At 39.9% G+C, this 27899-nt stretch overlaps 1 long non-coding RNA gene across 1 annotated transcript in view; it reads right to left on the reverse strand.

Moving 5' to 3' along the window:
- Positions 1 to 15005: 15005 nt before the first annotated feature.
- The window catches only part of LOC122443357, a 145861-nt gene continuing 132967 nt past the window's right edge, over positions 15006 to 27899 (reverse strand). The window contains exon 3 of the long non-coding RNA XR_006269992.1: positions 15006 to 15116. This is a non-coding gene — a long non-coding RNA (uncharacterized LOC122443357). The remainder of the gene's footprint in view (positions 15117 to 27899) is intronic.

The raw sequence follows: 27899 nt of genomic DNA on the forward strand, positions 1-27899 counted from the left end.
CAATAAATCCAGTTTTTCTCATTTCATTCCAGTATTTTCCCTTTAAATTGATGATGAAAATAGAGATTTATGAGAATGCTTGGGTTTGTTTTGTTTTGGGGTGGTTTTTTTGTTTGTCTGTTTGATTGTTGGGTTTTTTTTTGTTTTTTTTTTTTGGTTTGGTTTTTGGTTTTGATTTTTTACTGAGGTATAGTTGAATTGAAATATTATGTTAGTTTCAGCTGTATAACATAGTGATCCAAAATTTTTCTAGATTATATTCCATTTAAAGTCATTAGAGAGTGCTTGGGTTTTAATGCACTTGCACTCTGGATTTATTTTGAGCTGCCCATATTAATAGTGAGAACACATCTTTCTTCTTTTACTCATGTTAGAAAGCCTTAAGCAGTGAATTGCAGTAGGGATGGCAAGCGTAAAATGAATGTATACAAGAATATTTGAGAGAAGGAATAAAAAAAGGAAATGAAGATCGAAGAGATTTACAAAATCATTTAAAAGTGACAATTGTATTTAGGACAATCTTTCAGTTATCCATAAAGATCATTAGATAAAGGAAGGAAGAATCAGTTGGCCAGTACAGCCCCAGATCTCAGTCTCCTTGCCTTTCCACAGATTTTAAGTACACTGAAATCACAGATTGATGTGTATTGAAGTCCCCTTTATTAGATCAGAATCAGGTCCTGAAGCTCATCATCAGTGACATGAACCTGAGTTCACTTGGATCTCCACAAGGCCACCTAACTCACCTTGGCAGATGAGATGAGTCTAGGCAGGGAATAGCTGCATTAAGGATATTTTGTTGTTATTTTGTTTTGTTTTAAAGGGGAGGTATTAGTTTTTTGGGAGCAGAGAAGTAAATAGAAATTTAAACTCCTATTTCCAAGCTACAGTCAATGGTAAACACTTGGCTCCTGCTCATGGTCCTCGATTTCAGCTTTTTTTCTTTTCCGGTAAGAAAAGTTTCCCCTGATGCAGAAATGACTTATGACATAGAAAAAAATGCTTGATTAGTAACCAATCTATCTGTCTCCAGCTGTGTAGCAGACTCATCTTAAAAACGTTTGGAAGGTTCTACTTGAAGCTGTGGGTTCATTTCAAAGGAATCCAAAAGGCGGGGGTGGAGGAGTGGGATATTATACAGGAAAATCTCTTCCCTTTGTCTTCTGTACTCTTCTAGAAGGAGAGCACAAAAAGAAAATACGCAAGTAAAGGAGGTTCAAATATAGTAAGAATCACGGTTTCTAAACGATAGTGAAAGGTCAGTGATTTGAGAGTCAAGAAACTCATGTCTAATGTTTACTTCAGCTGTGACTCATTATGAAATGTTGGCGAGGGTCACAGAAACCTCCGGCTCTTGGTTTCCCCATCCATAAAATGAAGACTTGAATCCACATTACATCTGATGTATTTTCAGAGACTAAGAATCAAAGTCATGAGCATGTATTAATACAAAGACTAGAGATCCCCTTCTGAGAAGGACTAGACTAGCAAAAAATAAAATTCACATTTGGATGCTAATTGGATGTCCCAGATAAAAATAATTGAGTAAAAATTAGTGGGAAGAAAAATCTGTGGTTTGGTGATAAAGAGAGAAGATTTCTATAAGAAGAGGCAGACAAAATCGTAGAGATTCCATGACTCTTATCTACTTGGAAGAATTAAAATGCTTCCCCTTCATCCTATAAGGGAAATCCTTGAGAAGTTTGCGGACTGTCACCATCTGCTCAGCAAAACATGTATCAACATAATATTTTCCACATGTTACATTGTTTTTTTTTTAAATTTGAAAACAGAAATTAATCTTTTCCTAGCCAAGTGTTTTACTATAACCATTGTCAAGGAAAATTAAATAGAAGCTCTCTGTTTTGATCCCTGTCTTCTCTCTACCCACACCCACCAGCAAATCAATTCTATGCATTTTCTATGGCAATGTATGGCTTAAAGCTACAAAGAAGCTAGTAATTTGACTTTTTTCCAAAACATAACAATTCTATATTTCCTAAGTCTGTAGAACTGCTCTGAAGCCTATCTTTCATGTAGCTGTAAAGTCTAAGCTCTCCATTTTCCTTCTCAGAACCCCATAGTGACATCCATCAATGAATTGATTAAGGCTAAGTTTACCATCACCACCTGAGTACCCACTCTTGGTTGTACCATGGCAGCCAACCACCCCAGACCCCTACCACCGCTTCTCTGACTGATGCACTTAGGACCAGGCCTAGAAGCCAATACAGTCAGCCAACTTGTGCTGACCAAGGCCCAGTTCCATGCCCAGCAGCAGGCAAGGGACAAAAGGACATGGTTGAACAATGCTAGACATACTTTCTATCCATAAACTTGTTGGGAAGAAGAGAGAAGTAGTAGAAGATAAGACAGTAAAAAACATCCTGTGTGACATGGCAAAAATGATGACAACAATGATGATGGTGATGACCATAAGGATCAGTCAGGATCTCCAAGTTAACTACTTTTTTTCATCTGTGACTTCTCTTCCAAGTTTCTTGACATTGGTTGGCCATATGAAAATGAACTTTTAATCTGGTTTAACATCTATTCTGCTCTAATAATTTTGGTAGTCCCTTTAGGTAAGATTCAGTTGTGTATGCTTATTTTCCAAAATGTTAAAATCTTAGAGAATAGTAGTCCTGTCCATTTAACTGGTTTTGTGTAGCTCTGAGCAAATCTTGTTCCATCTATGACCTTTGATGATATTACTGTCTCTCTAAAAAGTAGATTTATTTCTACCTAGCGGCAATTCCCATAAAGAAAATAAACAATGATGTGCTTATGAAAGACATGTAGAACAGGCATTATTGCTTTTAAACAAGTAAACTGAGACCCAAAAAGTTTAGCAATACTTCAGAATAATTGATATGGACTGAGTGTGTCCCCCCAAAATTCATATGTTAAAGTCCTAACTCCAAGAACCTCAGAATGTGACTGTATTTGGAGAGTGTCTTTAAAGAGGTGATTAAAATTAAGATGAGATTATTCAGATGGACTCTCACCACTGTCAATGTGTCCTTCTAAGAAAAGAATATTTGAAGAATATATTAAACATTGACCAGCACAAAGGGAAGACCATGTTCAGACACAGGGATAAGGCAGGCCATCCGCAAGATAAGAACAGAAACCTCAGAAGAAACCGACTTTGGCGACACCTTTATCTCAGATGTCTGATCTCCAAAATTGTGTTTAAGCCACTTAGTCTGTGGCCCTTTGTCATGGCAGCCCTAGCAAACTAATACAATAAGCAGCCTCTAAAAACAGCTCTCTTTGAACAGCACAACAAAAAGATAGCATTTTCAATCTGTTTTTCCATTGGTATTAGCTCTTTTACATACTTCAATAGTGTCTAGCACAATAGATTTTAAATAACATTTGTTAGATTGATGAGTGAACATTATCCTTTTAGCTAATTCAAGATGTAATTTTAATGAATTTTACCAACCAAAATAGAAAATTAAACTGAAAAAGTAACTTCCTCATCTTAAAAATTTCTACATATATATGCTAGGTAATTTCTAGTGATTCTTTAAAAAGATTCTTTTAAGGTCAAAATAGTAACAAGCTACAAAAGTCAGTATTTCCATAAATGTTAATGAGTTACTTTCCTGGGGTAAAAGCTTCAAACTATGGAGAAGTAACTGATAAGTCTTTTATTTGAATTTTCATTTATGTTTCTATAGTCAGAGTCCTCATCAGATTCAATGCCTTGTTACCTTTTCTTTCTATCATCTCACTGATCTCTTCCAAATCCTGGTGAAGTTGTCAGTACAGTTTGTAGTGAGAAAGTAAACTGGCAAGCCAAGTCTTCAATATTGCAAAGCACGTTCGTAAGGAAGGCAGTTAAACCAGATGAGAACAGTGAAACATACGTACTTGGTAGAAGGAGAGGAGAGGAGGAAGGGGAAGGAACTGAGGAGGAACACAATCTTTTCCTCCATCTCCACCCATGAGTTTCATCATATATATCTGAAAAGAAAGTGATAGTTGCTCAGCCATGTCTGATTCTTCATGACCCCATGGATTGTAGCCTGCCAGGCTCCTCTGTCCATGAAATTCTCCAGGCAGGAATACTGGAGTGGGTTGCCATTCCCTTATCTAGGGGATCTTCTCGACCCAGGGATCGAACCCAAGTCTCTTGCATTACATGTGCAGTTTAGACTCCGAAAGGATTTGGTTCCAGAAGTATCTCCGAGATCTAATTGAAAGTCCTTGACCTCTATGCAAGCAGCCCCATTCATTCATTCATTCATTCAGTAACTACTCACTGAACACCTACTATGTGTAAGACACTCTATTAGGCTTTCATGTACACTGTCTTGTAGTGAACAAAACACCAAAACATCCCTGCCATCACAGGGCTTACATTCCAGGGGTGAAGACAAAAAAATAAAAATGATAAATAAGTAAAACATGTAACATACTAGAGAGTATTACATGCTAAAGAAAAAAATAGAAGTGGGATGAAGGGTATAAAATGTGACTGCTGGATTGAAATATTAAGTTAGACAAGATAGGTCTCGTGAAGATGTGTTAGGAGACTGACTGAACAGGTAAACACTGAAACACTTTCTTACCTTCTCAAACAGTATCCTGAATTTAGATCCAAACAGCCTGACTTCCACTCACTGCTTTGCTCTTTCTTTATGTATGAAATCGGAGCAAATTTCCCCAGTTTTCTGGATCTCAATTTCTTTATCTGTAAAATGAAAATTATACTTAACCTTACAGAATTGTTGTTGTTGTTGTTTAGTCACTAAGTCGTGTCTGACTGTTTGTAATCCCATGGACTGCAACACGCCAGGCTCCTCTGTCCTCCACTATCTCCCAGAATTTGCTCAAATTCATGTCCATTGAGTTGGTGATGCTATCTATAATTCTACTTGTAGAATTATAAGGAATTAACGTAATATATATGTCATTAGGTACAGATGTAAATATAGATATATACCTTTCAAATGCTTAAAACAGTGCCTGACATATAAGAACTCAATGAATAGTAGGTTTTGTAATTGCATTTTTATTAGTGGTCTTCCTATGACTTGATTTCAACATTGTAAAAACAAGACTAAATGCAGACCACCTCACTGGATTGTTGTGGAAATCAGATGTAGACACAGAAGGTGCTCTCGTAACCTGGATCACGTGAGTTTGTGCTCAGTTGGCTTCTGTCATGTCCAACTCTTTGTGACCCTATGGACTGTAGCCCACCAGGCTCCTCTGTCCATGGGATTCTCCAGGCAAGAATACTAGAATGAATTACCATGCCCTCCTTCAGGGGATCTTCCCAACCCAGGGATAAAACCCAGGGGTTAATTTCTGGCATCTCTTGCATTGCAGGTGGATTCTTTACCCACTGAGCCACCTGGAAAGCCTCAATCTGGATCACAGTGAGTGCAAAATACATTCCTCTTGCCCTTGTTATTGTTGTAACCAGGTAAAAGTTTTATTTTCATAACAATTGCAACAGCTTTTCTCTCAGAAAAATAGCCTTTGGGAATAGAAAGTGAGATCCTAGGGGCAAGGATGTGTGTCTACAATAATTAAAGCTAAAAAGAAAGGAGAGCTAGTTAAGCTGCACTGAACTTGAAAACAAGACAGTGGGGGTGGGGAGAAAGAGGGAGGAGGGAGGAGGGAGGAGGATCCAAGGAGTTGTTGTGAGGCTAGGGATTTTACCTGGCAAGGGAACTGGACGTGCTCTCTAAGGAGGCAGTGATGCAGAAACATGTTGCTCATAGGGATGCATGAAATTCAACTAGAAACTGTTCTGTTGCAACATGAACCCTTCTTCAGCCTGTTCATGACACCAAAATCTGTAATAAAACCAATTATACTCGCAACTGCTTTATATGAATAAATAAGTCTTTTGTACAAATTGGGAAGGGTTTAGTGAGCCAGAAGTGATCATGAAAATATAAGAGCTGCAAGAATTTGGAATAATCTTAGAGAGAAATTTAGGCTTCTATGGGGGAATGGATGAGGCCTTTAAGACAATCCTACCTAGTTCTCTGACATCTGGATGATAGTATTAATGATAACGACCACAGCATTGGAAGGTGTGTGGGGGGAGGGTGTTGGTGGTGGAGGGAAGTGGACATTATAGGAACCTTACACAATGGTGCGTGCTAAGTTGCTTCAGTCGTGTCCAACTCTTTGTGACCCTATAGACTGTAGCTCTCCAGGCTCCTCTGTCCATGGCGTTCTCCAGGCAAGAATACTGGAGTGGGTTGCCATGTCCTCCTCCAGAGGATCTTCCAGACCCAGGGATGGAACCGGTGTCTCTTATGTCTCTTGCATTGACAGCTGGTTCTTTACTATTAGCGCCACCTGGGAAGCCCTACACAATGGTGGAGACTAAACAGTTTCTGTTAGTCTTTTTTTCCTAAGGTTGGAGCTTGAAGTCCACAGGGCAGGTCATCAGAATAAGTAGGTAATATATAATGTTGGGGTAAGCAAGTACAGTCTGGGACCCATAGGGCAAGGACAGACTGGAACCATTGTCAGTGATAGCTGTCTCAAACACCGATGATGTGGACCTTCTGCCTGAAGAACCCAGGGCCCTTTGTCACAGAACTAAATACACATGTGGCCCAAGAGGTAGAGAACTTTACAGAGGATCCCCAGGAAGGTGGCTGCTGCCTGGTGCCAATCAGGTGAGCCAACAGATAGCAACAATGCCTGCCAGTGTGAGTTACCAGAGTGCCTGCTCTGATCTTCTGTTTCACTTTCAACCTCCAAATCTACCACAGATATGTCTTTTGTGGCTCATTCCAAACAAACACATTCAGAGAAGGGATTTCTCAGAAATGTAATTCAACCTGCATGCCTACATGCCAAGTTGCTTCAATTGTATCTGACTTTCTACAACCCTATGGACTATAACCCACCAGGCTCCTCTGTCCATGGGATTTCCCAGGCAATACTGGAGTGGGCTGCCATTTCCTTCTCCAGGGGATCTTTCTGACCCAGGGATCGAATCAGCATCTGTTATGTCTCCGACAATGGCAGGCAGGTTCTTTACCACTAGCACCACCTGGGAAGCCCCAATTCAACCTACTTACATGTTAATGTATGACAGAGCCACCACACTAATAATTCTCACTACAATCCAGCTCCATTTTCAATTGTGAAAAATGAGGTTTGGGTGAGGGCCCCTAAGTTGCCTGGAGTCACAGAGCTAGTAAATGGCAGAGCCAAAATTCCAAATGCCTCTAATTGCCTAATTAGACATATTAAGTAACTGTGGTCCAAATGGGAATAGTGATTTCATATGTATCCCAAAAGGACGTCTCCAGTATTGTTCATTTTTATGATAATAATCCGTTATAAATGTAAAGCACTGTACTTTTCAATATAGTCTCTTACAAGCTTTTCCTCTGGATCCTCAGAATACCACTGTGAAAAAAGTATATATTTATCACCTACATTATACTGATAATAATTAGCTGATGAGCAAATTAATTCTTGTTTAGACATTCCCTAAACCATACAGCCAGTGGCAGAGCCAACTCTGGAATCCAAGTTTCCTGACTTAACCCATTATTCCAGAGCCCTCATCACTTCAAAGTAGCTGACCAGAGTTGACAAATGACACAAGAAGGAAAGGAAAAGAAAGATGATAAAAGAGCACGAACAGCAGTAGACCTTGTGGCAATTCTGTTAAAAATTTTTAAAAACTTGGCCACAGAGCTGTTCCTTATCTAGCAAATGAATTTACCCACTTCCTCCTTACCCTCATCTCTGTTCCAGTAATAGTAAGAACCAAACAACTGCCCATGACCTGACATGGGTTGCAATGTTCCAGCACTAGGTTCTGAGTCTTTCTGGGTTCTCAGGGTAGGAGGTGGGCACAGAGTCCATCTAATTTAGGGAGAATCAATGGTGTCATCTGTGAAAGGAGTAAAATTCCCTTCTGTATATTACTGAAGACAAAACAAAACAAAAAACTATAGTTCTCTCTTGTCCAGACTTCAAAAAGAAATTCAACTGTGGTTATATGTTGTAGCTAGATTTTATTCATTCCTTCTACAAACATTTGTGGAATTTCTATCATAGGTAAACCAGAACATAAGGAACTCCACATACATAACATGAATCAAACATAGATTCCACCCTGAAGGAACTTACAGGAAATAAATGGGGAGACATGGGCATGAATCTGTGTACCATTGAAATACCATAAGAAACACTGTAGACCAAGTGCTTTGGGAGTTCAGTTAGAGAAACTCCTTCTGGTTGGGGATAAAAAGGGAGACTTTGTGGGGTTTGAACTTGAAGATAGTTTCTGAAGAAAGCAGCTTTAAAAATGTGGAGTCTTTTAGATTGGCATGACTATAGGCATGTGAGGATAAGTGGGAAACACAGTTAGAAGAGAGGGAAATAAAGTTAGAAGGGTAAGTTGGAGCCAGATTGTGGTGGGCCTTAACAATCTAGATAAGGAATTTGAAAGTTAAGCGTGAGAGTTGAAGTTCTCAAAGAGTTCTGAGAAAATTTGAAACACTTAGGTTAACTCTAGTTTGCAAAGTTTGAAGAAAAGCAAATCTCAACTTATTTACATTTAACCATTTTCTGTCCTACTGAAGGGTCATGGAATAAAGATGATTAATTCTTTTTAATCAAGGTAATGTATTAACTGGAGAAGGCAATGGCAACCCACTCCAGTACTGTTGCCTAGAAAATCCCATGGACGGAGGAGCCTGGTAGGCTGCAGTCCATGGGGTCACTAGGAGTCGGACATGACCTGAGCGACTTCACTTTCCCTTTTCACTTTCATGCATTGGAGAAGGAAATGGCAACCCACTCCAGTATTCTTGCCTGGAGAATCCCAGGGACGGCAGAGCCTGGTGGGCTGCCGTCTGTGAGGTCACACAGAGTCGGACACGACTGAAGCGACTTGGCAGCAATGTATTAACTCCGGCAATGATCCCTTCTGACTAGTCCCTTACCCTCAGTGATGAATGTCTGGGTTTGGATTGAGATGTCAGGAGAGGCAAAGGAAGGGAAAATGTCCTGTTGGTGACTATATCCGATGCTCAGTTTAACTCGTTCAAACCCCGGGATAAACCTGCTTTGTTGTCTTCAATTATTGTTTTCTATAAGCTGATGGCCCTTCACTGGAAGAGGAATCCTTAGTCCATCTATAAGTTCTAGTACAGGGAAAATAAAAACAGGCAAATCAGTACCTAATTTTCTGATGGAGAGAATCCATTATAAGGATGGTTGCCTCTGGAAGTATCTCAGCAGGAGTCCCATCAAGTCTTTTCATTCCAGTGACTAGGAAAATGAATAAACTTAGGCGAGACAGCTCATGAAATTATCCATCCCTGCATCATCCAGCAGTCATATGATAATGTCCCAAGCTATGGTGACTGTATAATACTCATGTGAAACTTCATTCTCATAGAGGAGAAGAAATCAAGTCATTATACTGGCACTGTCTCCTAAGAAATATTTCACAGCCTGAGACTGTGAAAGAATAGGGGGAACTTTAAATTGTTCCTTAAATATACATTTTTATGTGTACAAATACACAAGTACATTAAACATATTAACATTATTTAATATCATTTTATTATATTATGTTTAATTAAAATAGCAAACATTCTTGAAAAGTGAAAATTACCCATGCCCAGTAACATGTTCCACAGACTAAAGGGCACATATTCAGTTATCCTAACTGCTCATTTTTTTAGTAAAAATAGTTTACAACAGTCAGTTACAATACAAATGATGATAATGATATACACATTTTTCACACACTTAGTTATAAATTTTGGCTAAAACTACTTTATAAATACCACTGTCTTTGATGGGCATAAAAAGGCAAAGGAACCCCAAGTACTGGTGACCTGGAAAATTCCCCAAGTGAGGAAGGAAGGCAAGGCGAACAAGCAGAGGTGAGAACTCTGGACCAGCCAGGCCAGCAACCCGGGAGTGCTGGAGGGTTCCATCCGCCCCCCTCCTCACCACCACTACCCCCTCTCAATTTACCTTTCAAGTTTTTATTTAGTCTTTATTATTATTCTCCTAATATGAATACTGTTCCCTATCTAATGACTCCTTCCTAGCATATGAGTAAAACTCACAATTCAGAGAACAATCAAGTGAAAACGCAAGTCGCCCTCTAGCAAAACTGTTGAAAACACATTCCTTTAACGTTAAAATTAAACAGTCTCCTCTGACTTTTTTTCTTCCCCATGACTGCAAACCCTGGGTAGGTCTCACGCCTTCTCACACCTTCCCCGGCCACCCTGCACATTTATACCAGCTCAGAGACCTCCAAGAGGCAAGTAGCAAGGCAAATTAAAAAGAAGCAAATGATCCACAGATCTAGTGCTTTGTTTCTAGGAGCAAGTGACATCCACTTCCAGAATCTCTGAGGCTAGAATGATAGGGGAACTGTGTGGTCCAGAAGAAATTATGTGTGGACCTGAATGTCTTGGCATTATTAAATTTCCCTACTGGGCCAACATACTGCCTCCTGGCAGTTTACCAAATTTTGCCTAACCTCATCCACATTTAAAAGCCTATGGAAAAACAGGAAGACCTTTCAGGGGGAAATTCATTCATGTTTGGATTCAGGCAGACTGAGGAACCTTTAATAGCACTGTCATTATCCTGCAAGGCACACCACAGAGCAACCAGTGAGCTCTCCCTCAATGGACATAAAATTTCCTCTGGAATTTACAGAGCAGAAACCTTAAACACACATCGCCATAAGAACCAGATTACATAATGTCTCCATCACCCTCCTGACAGCTACAATTATGAGTCAATCCCTGCTTTAAATATGAAACCGGAAGCTCCGTGTTTCCCCTCTGACTATGTGGCAGGCTAAGTGGAGCTCTCCGGGCCTGTCAGTTTGGAGATCTGAGCTGCTCCCACAGTCACTAATTTAGCCTGAGACCAAATGATTGGGGTAATTAAAAGCAGCACTGCAGAGACCCACTCCAGGACCAGATGTTCTCCTTGTTTAACCATTGCCCACATAAGGAACAGAAATAATGCCCACCCACCTCTTTAATTTTTCCTTTTTTTTTTTTTATCCTCCCCAGCTAATTTCCGGCTTCTGATCTTTCAATCCCACAAAATAAAATAAAAATAAAAGCCCCATTACCAAAAGATGACATGTTATTGAACACATGCCTGTAAGTTGTAATGTGACCTGTAGTCTCTTCTTTGTACTTCTTGAAGCCTTCCAGCTCAGAAGACTTAAGTTGCCCTGGCAACCTCACAGGACCAACAACTCTAGAGAGCCCCACCTAGCTGCAAGAACGTGAATTTGAGTCAATACAGGCCATTCTGGCACTTAGTAGCCCAGAGACTAGCAAATAACACTGCTTTTTGTTCTATTTTAGGAGCCAAAAACTGGCTGAATGAGGCATCATCTCCCCTTTTATTGCCAAAAAACAGGACATGTAAATGTCTCCACCCTAACTTCTAGAATGCATTGGCTAAGACGGCCATGGATCATCTGGTAAATAAAGGAGAGGTCTTTTCTTCATTTTTCTGGCTACTGGACAAATAACAAGACAGAAAAAAAGGGAAGTTGAACTAATAAGTTAAATCTTTCAAAAAGGGAACGGCAGTAGGTAATACAGCTAGTCCAGTCTCGCAAATTAGGTGAACTAGCTTTCTTTGCATACGTCCTTTGGGATCCAGGATCTGGTCACCTTCTAAACTGCAAGCTGCCCTGGCACTAAAATACCAGAGATTGTAACGACTCTCTTGCAAATCAAGAGAATAGAGAATAATTCCCCAGTTTCTGACCATAGACAAGCCACTTTTACCTCTGTGAAGTAATGCATTGATCTGCAGTGGGGAATGATAGTTTTTGCTGTCTTCTTTTCGGGTTCTTATCTCTGCAAACTTCAACCTCACCAACTATTTCTAGGCATGTGCAGTTCTAGTTTTTAAAATAGAAGGTATTACCAAATCCTGAGGACATCCAAAAAAAAAATAGGTATAGTCCTTTAAAAGCTAAATGCATCTAAATGCATGAGACATGATTGTTTACATGGTATTTTTGACTCTATATCGGTGTTATAAGAACCTTCCATTCTGGCCTTCAACGATCCATTTGGATCATTAATTATTTGGGAGAGTCAAGTAGGTTGATCCAATCATTCCCTATTAATGACCCAATCGGAAATAAACATAAAACTGATCTGAAAGAAATACTGTAAATTGGAAGGAAACAAATCTTCAATAATTTGGAGAAAATTCAGGAGCTCTGTAAAGTGAGGGACACTGCTACTGATGCTGTATATAACTTTTGTTCTATCAGAGAATCATTTCATATGTGGGGTCTGATGTGGGTTGTGCTTACTCATTGAGAAAGACCCTGATGCTGGGAAAGAGTGAAGGCAAAAGGAGAATGGGGTGGGAGAGGATGAGATGCTTGGATAGCATCACCGACTCAATGGACATGAATTTGAGCAAACTGCGGGAGATAGAGGACAGAGGAGCCTGGCATACTACCATCCATGGGGTCACCAAGTGGGACATGACTTAGTGACCGAACAACAACAACAGCACCCCCCTGGCTAAATAGACAGGAAGGAACAATTTGAAGAGTTTCAACTCTCAGGGATGACAGCCACATCAAGACAAAAATGCAACTCAGAATAACAGCCAAGCAGGGCCACATGATAAGAAACAAAGTTGAGGACAGTTGTATGTTGGGCATACTGTACCCTGACACAAACATCTTTAAACTGGACTTTATATTTCTCAACACCTAACTCTGTGTGTGTGTGTTAAGGAAGCTGAGGGAGTTGAGAGGAACATCCATTTGTTTATATCAATGTCACTTCAGTGGTGTTTCCTGCAGATACCTGGAGATGTATTTGAAATAGGATGTTCTCTACTGTCTCATTTATGAGCATCCTCATTTTGGTGAAAAAAATTTACTGGTTTTTATTGAATGGTGAAAAAGTCAGGTATTCAAGCCCTCAGAGGAAAACACTCAAGTTACAAGTCTAAACAAAGCCCCAAATAACAAGAATCATGGAGATATATTTAGATCAATATATAAGAAACATGATACCCATCATACATAGCCACTGTGTCTTACTGTCCCACATCCATGGGATGTTCAAAGAATGAAGAATGAGCTATGCACACTCCTTGCAAATATAAAATGTGATTCAAGCTTGCCAGTATTAACCATCCACTCAGGGAAAAGAATGCCTCCTCCACCTCAGTGCCCCCCTCTGCTTGGGTCACTTCAGGAAACATTTGCGGCATGTCTGTGCTCTCAGAATGTCTTTCTGTTCCTTCTTTCAAACTTCTACCTAGCCAAGGGTCCCCAATACCCACCAAACTTCTATTTCTTGTTTACATTGTAAGTGACAGAAAATGGCATCAAGTTAGTATTAATTCTTTATATTCCACATATGTGTTGCCCACTCATGATGGTCAGGCAATGCTCCAGGGACAGGGGATGCCAGAATAAAAGACAGGTTCCTGTCCTCAAGAAGGTATATTCTAGTGGAAACAGATATTAGACTATTAGCCCTAGTTATAATTGGTGCAAAGTCAACAAAAAACTCTGCGATCCTTTTACATTGACATTTACTGCAGATTCAGGCCCATACATCTTACACAAGTGCTCACCTCCAATTCAGAAAGAATCCTGCCAGCACCCAGAGCTTTGTGGTATCAGTTATCTGGCCTTTTGTTATTCATTTTAACAGATGAAAAATATTAAACTCAGAGAGGCTACGTGGGTTTTCCCAGGGCCACACAGTTGTCTCAATGGAGGAAACAGGGAAATCTTAGAGAATAATCCTAGCACTAAAATAGCAGTCGCATCCAAGAACGTCAACGTTTTCAGGTTACATCATTTTACATCTGCATTTTACTGTGACCAATTCTGGACCTGCGACATAGCCGACTCCACCTCTGAGAAAATGGAAAACCGGGAGCAGTGACCTCAAAAACAACTTCCTCCTCCAAACGCCAATTTCTTGTCCGCCTAAACCTTTACAGCAGGGCAGGTGGTGTGAGTTTTACCAAAGAGTCTTTCAAAGCAGGAACTCTGGCCTGCAGGTCAGCCTGGATGTTGTCCAAATTGGGTTCCACCCACGATGAAAACCAATCTGTTTATGGGTGCTTCTTTACGATGCTACAGAATGTCTGCGAGAGACGGGCTCCAGTTCCCGCCTGCTCTCTAAGTCGCCCGCCCCACAAAGGTGCACACACAAACGCGAGACAGAAGAAGCAGCTGGATGGGCCTGCCCTCCTCCCAGGCCTGCAATGAAATGCGCTTTAATTGCATCAAAGGGCTCTTCTCAATGGGGTTTCAGAGCCGCGAGAGCAGCGTTCCCGGCGAGGGCTCCTTTCCGGCTTGCCAGCATTCCTCTGCTCGGCGAAGGGAAGGGGACGGGGCTCCTTCGGGAGGCCCGCAGGCTTATTTCCATTCCGTTCGCATACAGCCTCCGTTGTGCGATCTGGGCCTGCCGAGGGCAGCCTCGGCTGCCCGCGAACAAAGCCCCATTCATCGCCAGGGCCGGCTTCCTCCCGGCCGCGCGGCCGCAGATGGGCTGCGCCGGCACGCCATCCAGAGACCCGGGCGCGCGGCCCGGTTGGGCGCGCACAGGCCCGGATTCAGGAGGCCGGCTCTCGCCAGGGCCACCCCGGCTTCTATTTCGGCAGACTCTGCAGTGAGGATCTGCCGAACCCCGTTTCCACTTCAGGGCGGGAGATCTGCGGACACTGAGTCTTTTCAGCGTGGAAATTCTCAGTTTACTCACGAGTCGTTCAGAACCGAGCTGTCAGTTTCCACGGCCCTCCCCGCCCCCACCCTCCACCCCCGGCTCCGCCACCCCTGCCCCTCGGGATGGTACGGCCCAAAGTTCCCCGAGTTGTGAGAGGACTTTGTTTCTCGTCCGCGGCCTCTGAAATCCCGACGAAAGGGTCACTTCCTGACTTTTGTGTCTCTTCAATCCAGCGCCTGGAACGTTCTTACCCTCTTGTTGTGACTAGAAGTACATCATTGCAGGCCTTCTCCGTTAACTTTTTTTCAGAACTTAAACATTCCTCTAGGCTGAAGTTTGGAACTATGGCTTCACAACAAAGACCACTGTTTTTCCTCCCCCGTCTCACCCCTGGAAAAAAGGAAAACAGAAAAGAAAACGCACTTGTTCACTACCCCTGTTTACAGCTGTGAAGCACATTTCCTCTGTCCCACACATTAGACCAGCAATAGGTTAATGCCACGGAGAGCTCTAACGTCAAATAAAAGAGTTACAAGCCTCTTTTTCCTTAATTCCCAGGCAGTTGGAGGGGTGTGGTGAGGAAGGGGGGTGGGGAAGCTGGGGCTGGATTCCTAGTCCACAATCTAAAGCACAAAGTTCCAGATCCACATTCCTATGGAGTAGATGAAACGGGATGGCAAAATCAAAGAACACCAGATATAGGAAGACTTATCAACTGTAGTCCATTCATTTCACAGATAAGAGATAAGATCTGGGAGGGGAAATGACATGCCCACACTCAAAAGGAAGCTGGTTCATCTTAGTAAAAATTACCCTCAACCAAACCTGGAAAATAACCCCAAAACTAATTTTCAACAAGAAAATTTCCAAGAAAAATTATTGTTTAAAAAGATGTATTTGATGTCTTCTTTTCCCTCTGCATCAGAAAAGGCCTCCCCTTGTGTTGGTGGAGGAAAGGTGAGAACCTGGGATTGAAATGAGGTTTAGAAGAGAATCTTCCAAGTGTTTTCAGAAAGAACGCTCCCTGTGTTTTTTTGCTTCCTGCATTTTGAATACTGCTGACCTCCCTCCTTAAAGCAAAATATTGCATCCTTGATGTGGTTAAAAAACACAACAAAATAAAAACTTGTTACTCACCACTTTAAGACTCTTTTCCTCTTGCTGGAAAAAAACCTTCAGGATGTTCAAATGGTGATAGGTGGTTGCAGTGGTTGTTTGTGAAGGTACAAATGAATCAGAATATGAGAGAGAGCACGCAGGTGTATGCTTGTGATGTCCAAGGCACTGTTCTAAGCCCTTGACACACATTACCTCATTGGATCCTCACAGTAACCTCTGAGGTTTGCTATTAACCATACTTGAATTTTACAGAAAAAGAAATCAAGGCTGAGAGAGATTAACAAGATCTCAAGGATGTTAAGTGTCCAAGCAGGGCAGTCTGTTACCTGAGCCTGATCTCTAGCACACCAGGCTTTACTTAAACTTTATGCACAAATATGCAAGAATACACCCTGGGTACAGAGATCTGGAGTTGGGAGCCTCGGAAACTCTAACCAGACATAGGTCTTTGTGCTTCTGAAAGAGGTCACGCTATAGGCCTGAAGGCTATGGGAGGAAGAAGCTGCTTCATCCGGTCCCACCTGGAAAGAAACCATTTGAGGATTTCCTAATGTAACACTGAAACTACCCTTTCAGAATACAAAATAGTGGAAGTTAATTGTCACTACTTATTCTGAGCAGGCTTGTGATTTTATCTTTTAAGCAATATTCTGTAAACTTACAAGAGTGTCGCAGTGTGCCCAGTCAAACAAAACTTGGATTCAAATCCAGATCTGCTATTTCCAAGAGATGAGACTTTGGAAAATTTATTATACCATAAACCTCAGTTTCCTCATCTATCAATTGAGAAAATAAGAATAGCTATCTCATTGGGCTGTTCTGAGGATTAAATGAGATTTTCCATGTAAATGTTCACAATAGACTTCTTCCTACATTCAGCATTTGTATGAATCCCTGTAGACTAGAGTATGCTGTGGTTTAAAAAATGTGTATTCTAACAGCATAGATTTATTTCTCACCCACTCTGTATGTCCATCCCAAGTTAGCTGGAAACTCTGTTCCATTTCTCTTACTGGTGAAGTATCTGCCATCTCAAACAAACCTTGCTAGTTGTCATGGTACAGGGACAAGAGAGCATTGGAAAGTAATTATTCTGGTAAGAAAATGCTCAGTCTGGAAGTAACACGCATCACTTTCTCTCGTAACTCATCAGCCAGAACTAATACACTCCCTCCCATCTCACAACCCACCTACTAAAAGGCCAGGAAGTACAACCCTACCATGTGTCTAGAATAGGGGAGGAGAGGGACTGAAACTACATGGTGACCAGAATTAATGACTTCATCACACTCAATAAACAACAATTCTTCTTTCTTGTTTAGTTGTGAGTTTGTGACCCCATGAATTGTAGCCCACCAGGTCTCTCTGTCCATGGGCTTTCCCAGGAAAGAATACTGGAGTGGGTTACCATGTCCTTCTCCAGGGGATCTTCCTGACCCAGGGACAGAACCTGTGTCTCCTGCATTGGCAGGCAGATTCTTTACCACTGAGCCACAAGGGAAGCCCATTCTTCTTCCTTAGGATATCAAATACTAGTTCTTTTTCGCAATTTCCAAATGTATAGGTAGTCTCTGCTTTTTAAAAAAAATAATTTTGATTGGTGTACAGTTGATTTACAATGTTGGTTTAGTTTCTACTTATAGCAAAATGAATCAGTCATACACTACATATATCCATATACATAGTTTATAATTATACATATACATAGATTCTTTGTTATACATATACATAGATTACACATATACATAGAATATACATAGATTCTTTTCTCATACAGGTAAGTTATACATAGATTGTTTTCTCATATAGGTCATTACAGAGTATTGAGCAGAATTCCCTGTGCCATATAGTAGGTTCATATTAGTTGTATATTTTATTTTGTATATAGTGTGTATATGTCAATCCCAGTCTCCTGATTTATCTCTCCCCCTCCCTTTCATCCTTGGTAACCATAAACTATCTGTGACTCTATTTCTGTTTTGTAAATAAGTTCATTTATAACATTTTTTTAGATTCCCTGTATAATCAATGTCACATGATGCTTGTCTTTCTCTTTCTGACTGACTTCACTCAGTATGACAATCTCTAGGTCCATCCATGTCACTGCAAATGCCAATATTCATTCTTTTTTATGACTGAGAGTCTCTGTATTAAAGAGGCTTTGAAGCTGCTTTAATGCAGAAGGCTCTGTAATCTCAGGAGTCATGTTTTGATAAGATTCAACAGTAGCTTCTGGCTGCACCAAGGTATAGAGGTGTTCTACTTCTTAGGAGCTCCATAAAAGAAACACACACACACACACTTAAATTGCCTTACTTTGGCCTACCCAACTTGGAGTTCATCGTGGGAGGAAGCGGAAAACATGCAAATAAGGGCAAACACAAGTTTCAACCACAAAACTAGGAGAGTGTCTAGGAAAGCTGTTGCAGTGACAGGGAGCACCAATGATATTTTCTCTCCTACTGGCCCAGCTGTGTCTTGTGGAAATGATTCTTAACTTTGCCTCAACATTTCCCCTAGTCATTTCAAATGAACTTGCCTTTGTTTTCTGAACAATTCAAGCCTCATCTGGAGTTCATTTAACACATGCCTTGCTGATTGACTGACCTACACAGAAATGTTCATCTACTTCTCTCTTTTTTGCCTTCTGCATATAGTCAGTCAGGCTTCCCAGTGGTTTAGTGGTAAAGAATCCGCCTGCCAAAGCAGGAGACACAGATTCAATCCCTGGATTGGGAAGATCCCCTGGAGGAGGAAATGGCAGCCCACTCCAGTATTCTTGCCTGAAAAATTCCATGAACAGAGGACCCTGGCGGGCTACAGTCTATGGGGTTGCAAGAGTCAGACACGACTGAGTGTCTGCACATGCATGTATTACCCATATATTCATGTATATATACCCATATATTCGTGTATATATACCCATATACCCATGTATTACCCATGTATTCAGTTTCAGATCATCCTGTTATATTCTTATTTGGCCATTCCTTTACTGTTGGGCATTTTAGATTGTTATTGATTTTTAATGTTATAAATATAAAAAGTAACACTAAAATTTATGAGTATTATGATACATAAAATTTTGTCTGCATATATAATTCTCTTGAGGCTGGAATAACTAGGTAAAAGTATGCAAATTTGGACAGAGGAGCCTGGAGGGCTACAGTCCATGGGGTCACAAGAGTCGGACATGATTTAGAGACTAAACCACCACCACCATGCACATTTTGCTGCAGGAAAGCAATCAGACCCAAGTGTGTGCACTGCCGCTCAGTTGTGTCCATCTCTTTGCACCTCCATGCTCCTCTGTCTATGGAATTTTTCGTGCAAGAATACTGGAGTGGGCTGCCATTTCCTCCTCCAGGGGATCTTCCCGACCTGGTGTCTCTGGCTTTGAATCTGTGTCTCCTGCTTTGGCAGATTCTTTACCACTGAGTCACCTGGGAAGCCCAGTCTGATCCATGTGACAGCCTTTACCTTTACTGGTAGAAACACAGAACATAGAAAACAGTTGCTGTAGGAAGCTGTGTCATTACCTACTGCATCATGGGAACTTCCTGGCCCACAAGCCTCAGGGATGACAATGGGACCAGATTCTTCATGGTACTGTATAAAGTGGCCTGGTCTAATGATTTATAGGATCATGTTGAACAGAGAATGCTTATGAGTCACGAAGTGAAAAAAGCAGGCACTCTGATTACAACTGTACTTTTTTTAATGATTGTGAAAAGAATTATTGAGGACCATTTATACATAAGTTTTCATATAAGACATTAGGAATTATTTTTTTCCTTTAATCTTCCAGAATTTTAGATGACGGTTGTATTGATTTATAATAATTTTAAAAACATAAGTAGAGCAAGGGACACATCTGATGGGAATGCTAGCTAGGAAAGCTGTGCAGCAGCTGCTCTTTTAGAATTCCCAGCCATTGTTGCACTGGAACCAGCCCCAGTTGCCTGGATATGGAGGCCGCATTTGGGTTCCCCAGGGTTTTCTTGTAGCTGCTTCCTCCCCCTCGAAGGGGGGGAAATACCCGGGTGGCTAAGCAAACAATGCAATGTGGATCACCACCAGACCTGACTGGGAGGCCTTCTGAAGGCCTGAGACTTCAGAGAGAGGGGGGCTGAACTTGCAGGGGGCCTTCAGAGCAAGAAACCATTTAAAAGAAACAGGAAATGAGCCCCTCAAACCCAAACCATGTGGGAAGACAGGCCACATCATTTAAACAAACCAACAATACAAGTCTGTATGAATGCCCTGCTACTCCCACATTCCTGAAAATCATTTGCAGTCCAGTAGGGAAAATCTATTTATTTAGTAAACATTTCTTAAACACCTCTGTGGGTCAGGCACTGAGATCATCTTAAGATTTCAACTTAAATGTTTTGGCCCTCTGGGGACATACATTCTATGGAAAGAGACATGGAAATAACTCATCAGTCTGGAAGTAGGATAGATTTAATATAAGAGGCAACACATGCCTCTGTGTTAATTAACAGAAAAGGCACCTGAAAGATGCACTAGATTTGGGAATTGCAGAAAAAATTCCCAGGCTAAGGAATGAGAGATAGAGGTAGGAATGAAGTGCAGATCTAAGATGGTATGGACTGAATAAAGCCTTGTCTCTCCAGAAGCTTAGCCAACAGGAAAAGAGAAAAACAGGATAGTAGCTTAAATTGGAATTCAAGATCAAGGGAGTGTAATTTCCCAGACGGGAGAGGCCTAAACATGTTTATAGATTGAAAGGAAGAATTCCATGTAGAGGAAGAAATTGAAGATACAAGATAGGCAGGGGAGATGGGAGGTGAAGGCATTTGGTACATATTTCACTACTACTATCTCTTCCTCTTGGAATTTTTACCACATCAACAACAAGTTGTCAAACATTCCTCCCTGTTTAAAGAGCTCCTATTTTCTAGCTCTTCTCCTTGCCTGTTTTCAGCAGGACATTAGACCTAAGATTCTATCTTATGTAAATCCAGCAATTTTTAAATAATGATGATCTTTTACAGTTTATAGATTTTGTCTACTCTAAAAGGCATCAGACTTACAGTTATCTGATACTTCCCTTTGCCTTCTCTTCCTACCTCCAGATCTTGCCTAAACATGACCTCAACGTTTCAGGGGCCAAGAAACAAAGATGCACTGCAAAATCACTGTGTTGAGAGAAACCATTGATCGTACGTTAGAAGAAGAAAAAAGGAAAACAGTTATCTTAGGGAATATTACATTTTTCTTTTCTTTTTGAAGTGTTTTAGTTTTGAGTTACATTTCCTTTTAACCCACTTTATTTATTCTTTTAAAACCCATTGGTTTATTATAGCTATATACCTGGTGACCAAACATGAGTAATATAAAAGAATGAAAAAAATTAGTTGATAGAAATAATACTTTTTATATTAAGTAGCTACCTGTCTTTTTCTTCAGTTAATCTCACCCATGCTAATTTTCTAAACATAGATCTTTGAGTAGAAAAGACAATAATGAAATGAAACAATCCTTTGCAAGGAATTTTTCAATTTTTCTTTTCAAATATGAAACTTTCTACTGAATTCTAGTGGGCAAAGGAAATTATAGGATACAGGATCTAAGAAACTTGAATAGCAAATCTCCATCATTTAGAGATAGTGGTAGTCTAAAAACCATCACTTCTTGTTGCTGTGAGCAGTAGATAACCCTTTAGTGCTAACATGTAAGGTATTTGTTATTTCACTTTCACTCAAAACCAGCACCCAAACTAGCATGGATAAACCAAGGGGCCAGGAAGTCTGATGCGGAAGCAGAGCCACTGAAAATACCAATGTGTCTTTATTTATACCATAAATTAGTTGTAAGAAAGAAAATGGAGATATTTCTCTATTCATCAAATTTCAGATATTTACAAAAGTTCACTTCTTGACCTTTTTCTCTTTCAGTTCTCGAACTTTGCAAGAGTTTGTTTATTTTTTGGATTGTTAAGGTCTCCAGGTATATTTTCAGAAGAACACATTATGTTGTTATTTAAGGATTAAAAGAAGTTTTAAGAGACCATTATCTAGAACAAACTTAAAAAAAAGAGCTCTTCATATACCAATAAGTATCAAATGCCATCTATCAAATGCAGTGAGAACCATTTAGGCAGGTATCAGGATTCCCACTGGGAAATAAATATAGAATTATGAGTACACTGCAGAATGCTAAGTGACTGATCACTACCAAATAAACGATATTTCGTGAAGTTGAATACATAAGGCTTCTAGGAGGCTTCTAAGAAACATTTACTAAACATCTATTTCGTACAAGGCACTGCACTAGATACCACATAGGATTCAAAGACAAAACACAGATTGATTGTGCTTTCCAATTATTCTTTCATCTAGAGCCTGGGTTTTGTTTTTTTTAAAAAGGTGGGCAAAAGAATAAGAAGACCTCCTTTTCAGAAAAAGGAAAAAGAAAGGAGCTAGTAGGGCCACATCTACTTTGCTAAGTGTCATGGCAACAAAAGCATTACTTTTGAATAGCTTGATGAACAAGGACTTTTCAAGAGATAAAAACAAAATTTGAAAAGATTGAATGGTTGTTCCTACTGGTCAATCCAGGCATATTATAATCCAAAGGAAGGAATGATGAGAAGTTTATCTGTCAAGATAGTGACATCTTTAAGCCCCTGACACTGAGTAAAAATATGAACAGTAACTCAGTCCCATTTGGTTCTGCTTATCTCAGAATTCTACTCCAAAGGTATTCTGAGAAACCGAAAGGTAACCACCCATTGGTAGTTTTGTAAACTCACCAAGGAAAGAAACCGCACCCTGGGGTCCTTTTGGTGCCACTGGATTAACAGGAATCGCTAGGTTAGGGCTGCACTTTGTTGCCTGAATTTCGAGTTGAAATGATATTGAGACTTGGGTTTCCCTGAGTTAAACTCTAGTAGACTTGGAGCCTGGGAACTCTAATTATAGTAGTTTTTATTGAAGTACAAATAAGGTGGAGTTTTTAAACTTCCAATATTTAAGTGTTAATTCACATCTCTAGAACATGGAAGCCCTCTCTAAGGAAAAAAAAACCCACATAGCTCAGAAAACACCCTACTCCAGTACTCTTGCCTGGAAAATCCCATGGATGGAGGAGCCTGGTGGGCTGCAGTCCATGGGGTTGCGAAGAGTTGGACACGACTGAGCAACTTCACTTTCAGTTTTCACTTTCATGCATTGGAGAAGGAAATGGCAACCACACCAGTGATCCTGCCTGCAGAATCCCAGGGATGGGAGAGCCTGGTGGGCTGCCGTCTATGGGGTCACACAGAGTCGGACACGACTGAAGCGACTTAGCAGCAGCAGCAGCAGCTCAGAAAAGGTGTTTTACTCTATGAAAGTGCTCAGCTCACCTGTTCTATTGAGGACAAATCAACATTACAAAGTCAGCAGGATTGACAGTAAGGACTATTTATTTTGAATGAACAGAACAGAAGGCAGGAATCAGTTATTTTACCATCTGGAAGTAACTTCTGGTCTAGAGCAGGGATCAGTACCCTGAAGTCCCTGGGCCAAATCCAGCTTCCCACCTGCTTTTGTAAATAAAGTTTTATTGGAACTCAGCCACACACATTCATTTAGGTACTATCTCTGGCTGCTTTTGTGCTATGATGAGTTAAGTAGTTACAAAAGAGACCATATGCTTCAAAAAGTCAAAATATTTACTGTCTGGTCCTTTGCAGAAAAGATTTGCTAACCCTGGTCTAAAGGAGTGTGAAGGCTTATGTCTATTTCAAATATTACATAAACAGTTATACAATATTTTAAGCCCTTGGCTCAAAGAGTATCTGTACCTTTCCCTAAAAGGAGAACAATGTAAAATTTAGCCCAATAAACAGTTCTTTCTTAAACTTTTTAATTGTCTATTCATGTCAGCTGTAGTAAAAACTGGTAACTACTTTTCTAATACACTCCCCAAACTCCTCCAAACCCTTAAAAAGCATGGTTAGCCTTCCCATACCACTCTAGAATTTGAAGAGCCTGATCCACTACTTTATATACATGTTTTGGTCAAAGTGGTTTCTTCCCACTCTGTGTTCAGTTCTATTTTCAACGTTTACCCTTCTGTATGAGGTTTTTCCCTCTGAACAATAGATAATATCTCAGCCCACTTAGCTATTATTTCTATCCTTGGATTCCTTTCAGTATATTTGGGTTTGGTTTTTTCCCAGTGTGTCTCTGAAAATGTGCATTTCTATATTTATTCTGCACATGACGCTTTCAGTGTGCTTCATTTTACTTCCTTCCTTAATAAACTATTTTGTTAACAGTGTTTATTTTTTCCTCCCATCCTTTATCCTGTTGTGGTTATTTTTAAGGTGCTACTGATTCCCTGACACCCAAACTGCAAGGTGGAGTATGTCAGATCTACTTCTCACCAGGCTTGGCAAAAGGGCACATGAATCTTTGCTTTTCTTAGGATATTTTCCCTGAAAATCTGCCTTCTTATGAAAGATCCTTTCTTACTAGATTCAAATTACATGTTTTACTGAACATCTAAGTAGGTTGTTTTTTCTTGTATTTTTTTGGAAATATTTATGATATCTGTTGTTACACCAAAAAAAAAAAAAAATTCCAAGGGATGTAAAAGAGCAACAAACCCACCTTATACTAACCCACTTAAGTTACATGTTATCATGTGCCATTATGTGCAAATTGAAATGAAACAACCGTCTTTTCTTTAAGATGGAAAATATTGGCCAGACAATGTTTATTTAATGTGCATTCACAAACAGCTGAACAATTATGACAAGAGAATGTTTATCATTTGATGTCAACCTGTTCCGAGGTTGTCATCACTAATGACAGATCACAAGGTTCCATAATCAAAGCTGTGCTTTTCAATATTTTTATTCTGATTTAAATGAAAGCATCAGAGACTTGCAGTTATACTGATGGCAAGTTGGAAGGGATACCTACTAGGGAGACAAGCACTATGCTGAAATAAACAAGGTGAAATGAACAATGATAAATATAAAATTCTACCTTTTAAGTTTTACATAATCAATTGTTTAGTAGCCTACTAGGAAATTATGTTGGTGCAGTAACTCATGCCAACATGTGTCACAAGAATGGAACTCTTTAAGCCAACATTTTAATTTGGCTTATTTTAAAAATTTTAAAAATTAATCTTTGTGTTCATAATATTCTGACATTCCTAATAATATTAGTTGTATTCTGTGATAGAGCAATTCACAAGTGTGCTCTCTCGCGCTCTCTCTCTCTCTCTCTCTGCTTGTTCTGTCTCTCTTTCTGGGCAAGTGGAAGAAATGCATTTTTCTGTCCTTTGGAGTTCAGTCCTGGTCATATGATTTGCTTTGGTAAACGAAAAAAAAAAAAAGTAAACAGAAAAAAAATACATCCCTATGTCCCTTACTTATGCCAAGAGGGCAAGCCTCAGACAGAAGATCTAGTATGAATTTTGTCAGATGTTCATTTCCTTCTGCCACTATGACCAGCCACCTGTGCGCAGTGGTTGACCTATCTGACTGGTTGCCAGGGCAAAGATGACAGTGACAACGTGGAGCTCCCAGCCAATCCAAAATGGCCATGTGGAACGAGCCACTGAGATTTCAGCATTGTTGGTTAATAATCATGTCATAGCCTGTTTTCTATTAGCATGGTTGACACTACTTCTGGAATATTATGTCCCCATGCTTTAAATCCAGAGGCTGATGACAAAAATTATAAAGAAAAAAGACTCTCTTGTGGAAGAAAAATTGGCTTATTGAAAAACACTCCAAAAAAGCAAATATAAGCGAAACTTTGAGTTTATTCAATGGAGTAGACTTGTAACAAAAAAAGGCTCTCCAAAAAAGGAAAGGACTGGCTTATCAAGTGGTGATAACGGTGCTAAACAACAGAAGTGCTTAAAGAGTAACTTAATGGCTAGAGACCTATAGAAAAAACCAGAAAGCTTTAGTTTAGAAATAAATTCTAAAGTTCCTAGATTTTCTGAGATTATAAAACTGAAACAGTTTTAACAGTACTTGTCACATTTCCAAGACTGAAAAACTCATTCCCTACAGCCTTATAATATATTGGATGGAAATAAGTACATATATGATTATTTCTTCTTAATAATCATTGCCAATGACTTTCCCAATGGCTTTCAGAAACCTTGCCTTTCCCACATTAAGATAAGTCCCCAAATAATAGCTTTTAAGCACTGGATGGTTTCTATTGATTTATAGCTCCCTACTGAGAGATAGTTTTACAAAGATTTCTATTACCTCCATGATTTTAGGAACGATGGCTTTGGTTTTACCCCTGACAGATCCTATAATTTGAAATTAAATACTATGCTTATTTGCTAAAGTCCCTTAGGTAATGAAGTTTCTTATTTCGAAGGTTAGTAATAGTCTTAGAAAAAACTTGCTTGCCTCCTGATAAGAAAGTCTAGGAAATGCTCCCACATAGACCTTGAAGCATCCTCCTGGTTTTCAAAATGAAAATTCTTGTGCTGATAGAATATCAACCTACCTCCTCCAGTGCATTTCAGAAAGATGAACAATTCCAGCTTCTTTACATCCTCTAACATTTTGATAGCAAAAAAGTGTTGGAAGACTGCATGATTTCTAGATCACAATTTATGTTACTAATATTAGGTACATCGAAAGCATTAAGACAGAAATATTTAATATTTTGCTAAATCTGTCACCTACATTGGCATAATTCCATTTCCTTTACAATATCCTATTTGCTTTTGGTATTTCACAGGGCTCCAAAGCTACTAAAACATACTGTGAAATTATAATAGAAGACTAAACTCATTGTACTCTTTGCTATATCCTGGTGTCATCTGTAAGATAAATTGTCCAAACTCTATATCTCAATTTCTTCTACATATGAAAATATCTCAAGTATCAAAGATCTACAATCTTTTCTTCTAGCAAGCAAAAGCCCCACAATATGTCAAGTCGATGATATGTCTATTTAAGGAAGCAGGCAGAGATAGATCTTAGATGTGGCCAGCTTGACAAAGGTCATCACCAAAGCAATACAGGCCAATGGTTAAGAACTAGACTATAATCAAATTGACCTGGATTTGCATCTGTGCTCCCTCATCACCAGCTATGTCAGTTTAGGCAAGTCATTTAACCTCTCTAAATGTCAGGTTCCTTATCTATAAGGCAGAGATGATAATAAGGCAGTGAATTATCCTGTGAGTGAAGTAAGACAATACACTAATCATCTCGGTGTCTCATAGTAACTATATCAATTACTTATTGTATAGCAAGCCACTCTTAGGACTTACTGGATTAAAGTTGCTTGGTTTATTCATGATTCTGTGGATTGGCAGTTTGGACTGAGCTCATCAGGGTATTTTTTTTTCTTTCCATAGTGCAATGGCTGGACTCATTCATGCATTTATGATCAGTTGACATCTTGGCTGGGGCTGACTGGTCTTGGATGGCCTCACTCACATGTCTAGAGACTTAGGGTGGATAATTGGAAAGACAGGATGTCTGGGATGGTCTCTTTGCAAATGCTGTCTCCCTCCATATGGTATTGCATCCTAAAGGAAATTAGACTGGGCTTTCTCACCAGCAGCAGTTTTCCAAAAGGGTAAGGCTCAATGTGTAAGTGCTTTATCAAGCCTCTTCTTGCACCATGTTTACTGATGTCCTGTTGGGCAAAACAAGTAATAATAATCAACTTCAGAGTCATTGTAGGTGTCCACTGTACAAGTTGTAGATACCAAGATTCACAGCTCATTGGGGGCCATTCCTTTTTTAATGCTGCAATAAATTAGTAAACTACTTTAAGTTAGTAAATGATAGCTATCTTTATCATCATCATCACCATCACTATATTCAGGATTTATGAGTTATCTTTGAAGGAACAAAATTTGAGATTTCCAAGTTCAGCAATTTGGCTGTCAGACATACAACCCACAAGTGTTTATTGAGCATATACATACATCTGGTTCTTTTCTTGAGGCTGAGGATACAACAGTTACCAAGGCCCTGCCTTAAGGAACTTATGCCCACTAAAAGTGGGCAGAAAAGTAAACTTGAGAAAGAATGGTAAA

The sequence above is a fragment of the Cervus canadensis genome, chromosome 6, assembly GCF_019320065.1.
Source record: "Cervus canadensis isolate Bull #8, Minnesota chromosome 6, ASM1932006v1, whole genome shotgun sequence".
Lineage (NCBI taxonomy): Eukaryota > Metazoa > Chordata > Mammalia > Artiodactyla > Cervidae > Cervus > Cervus canadensis.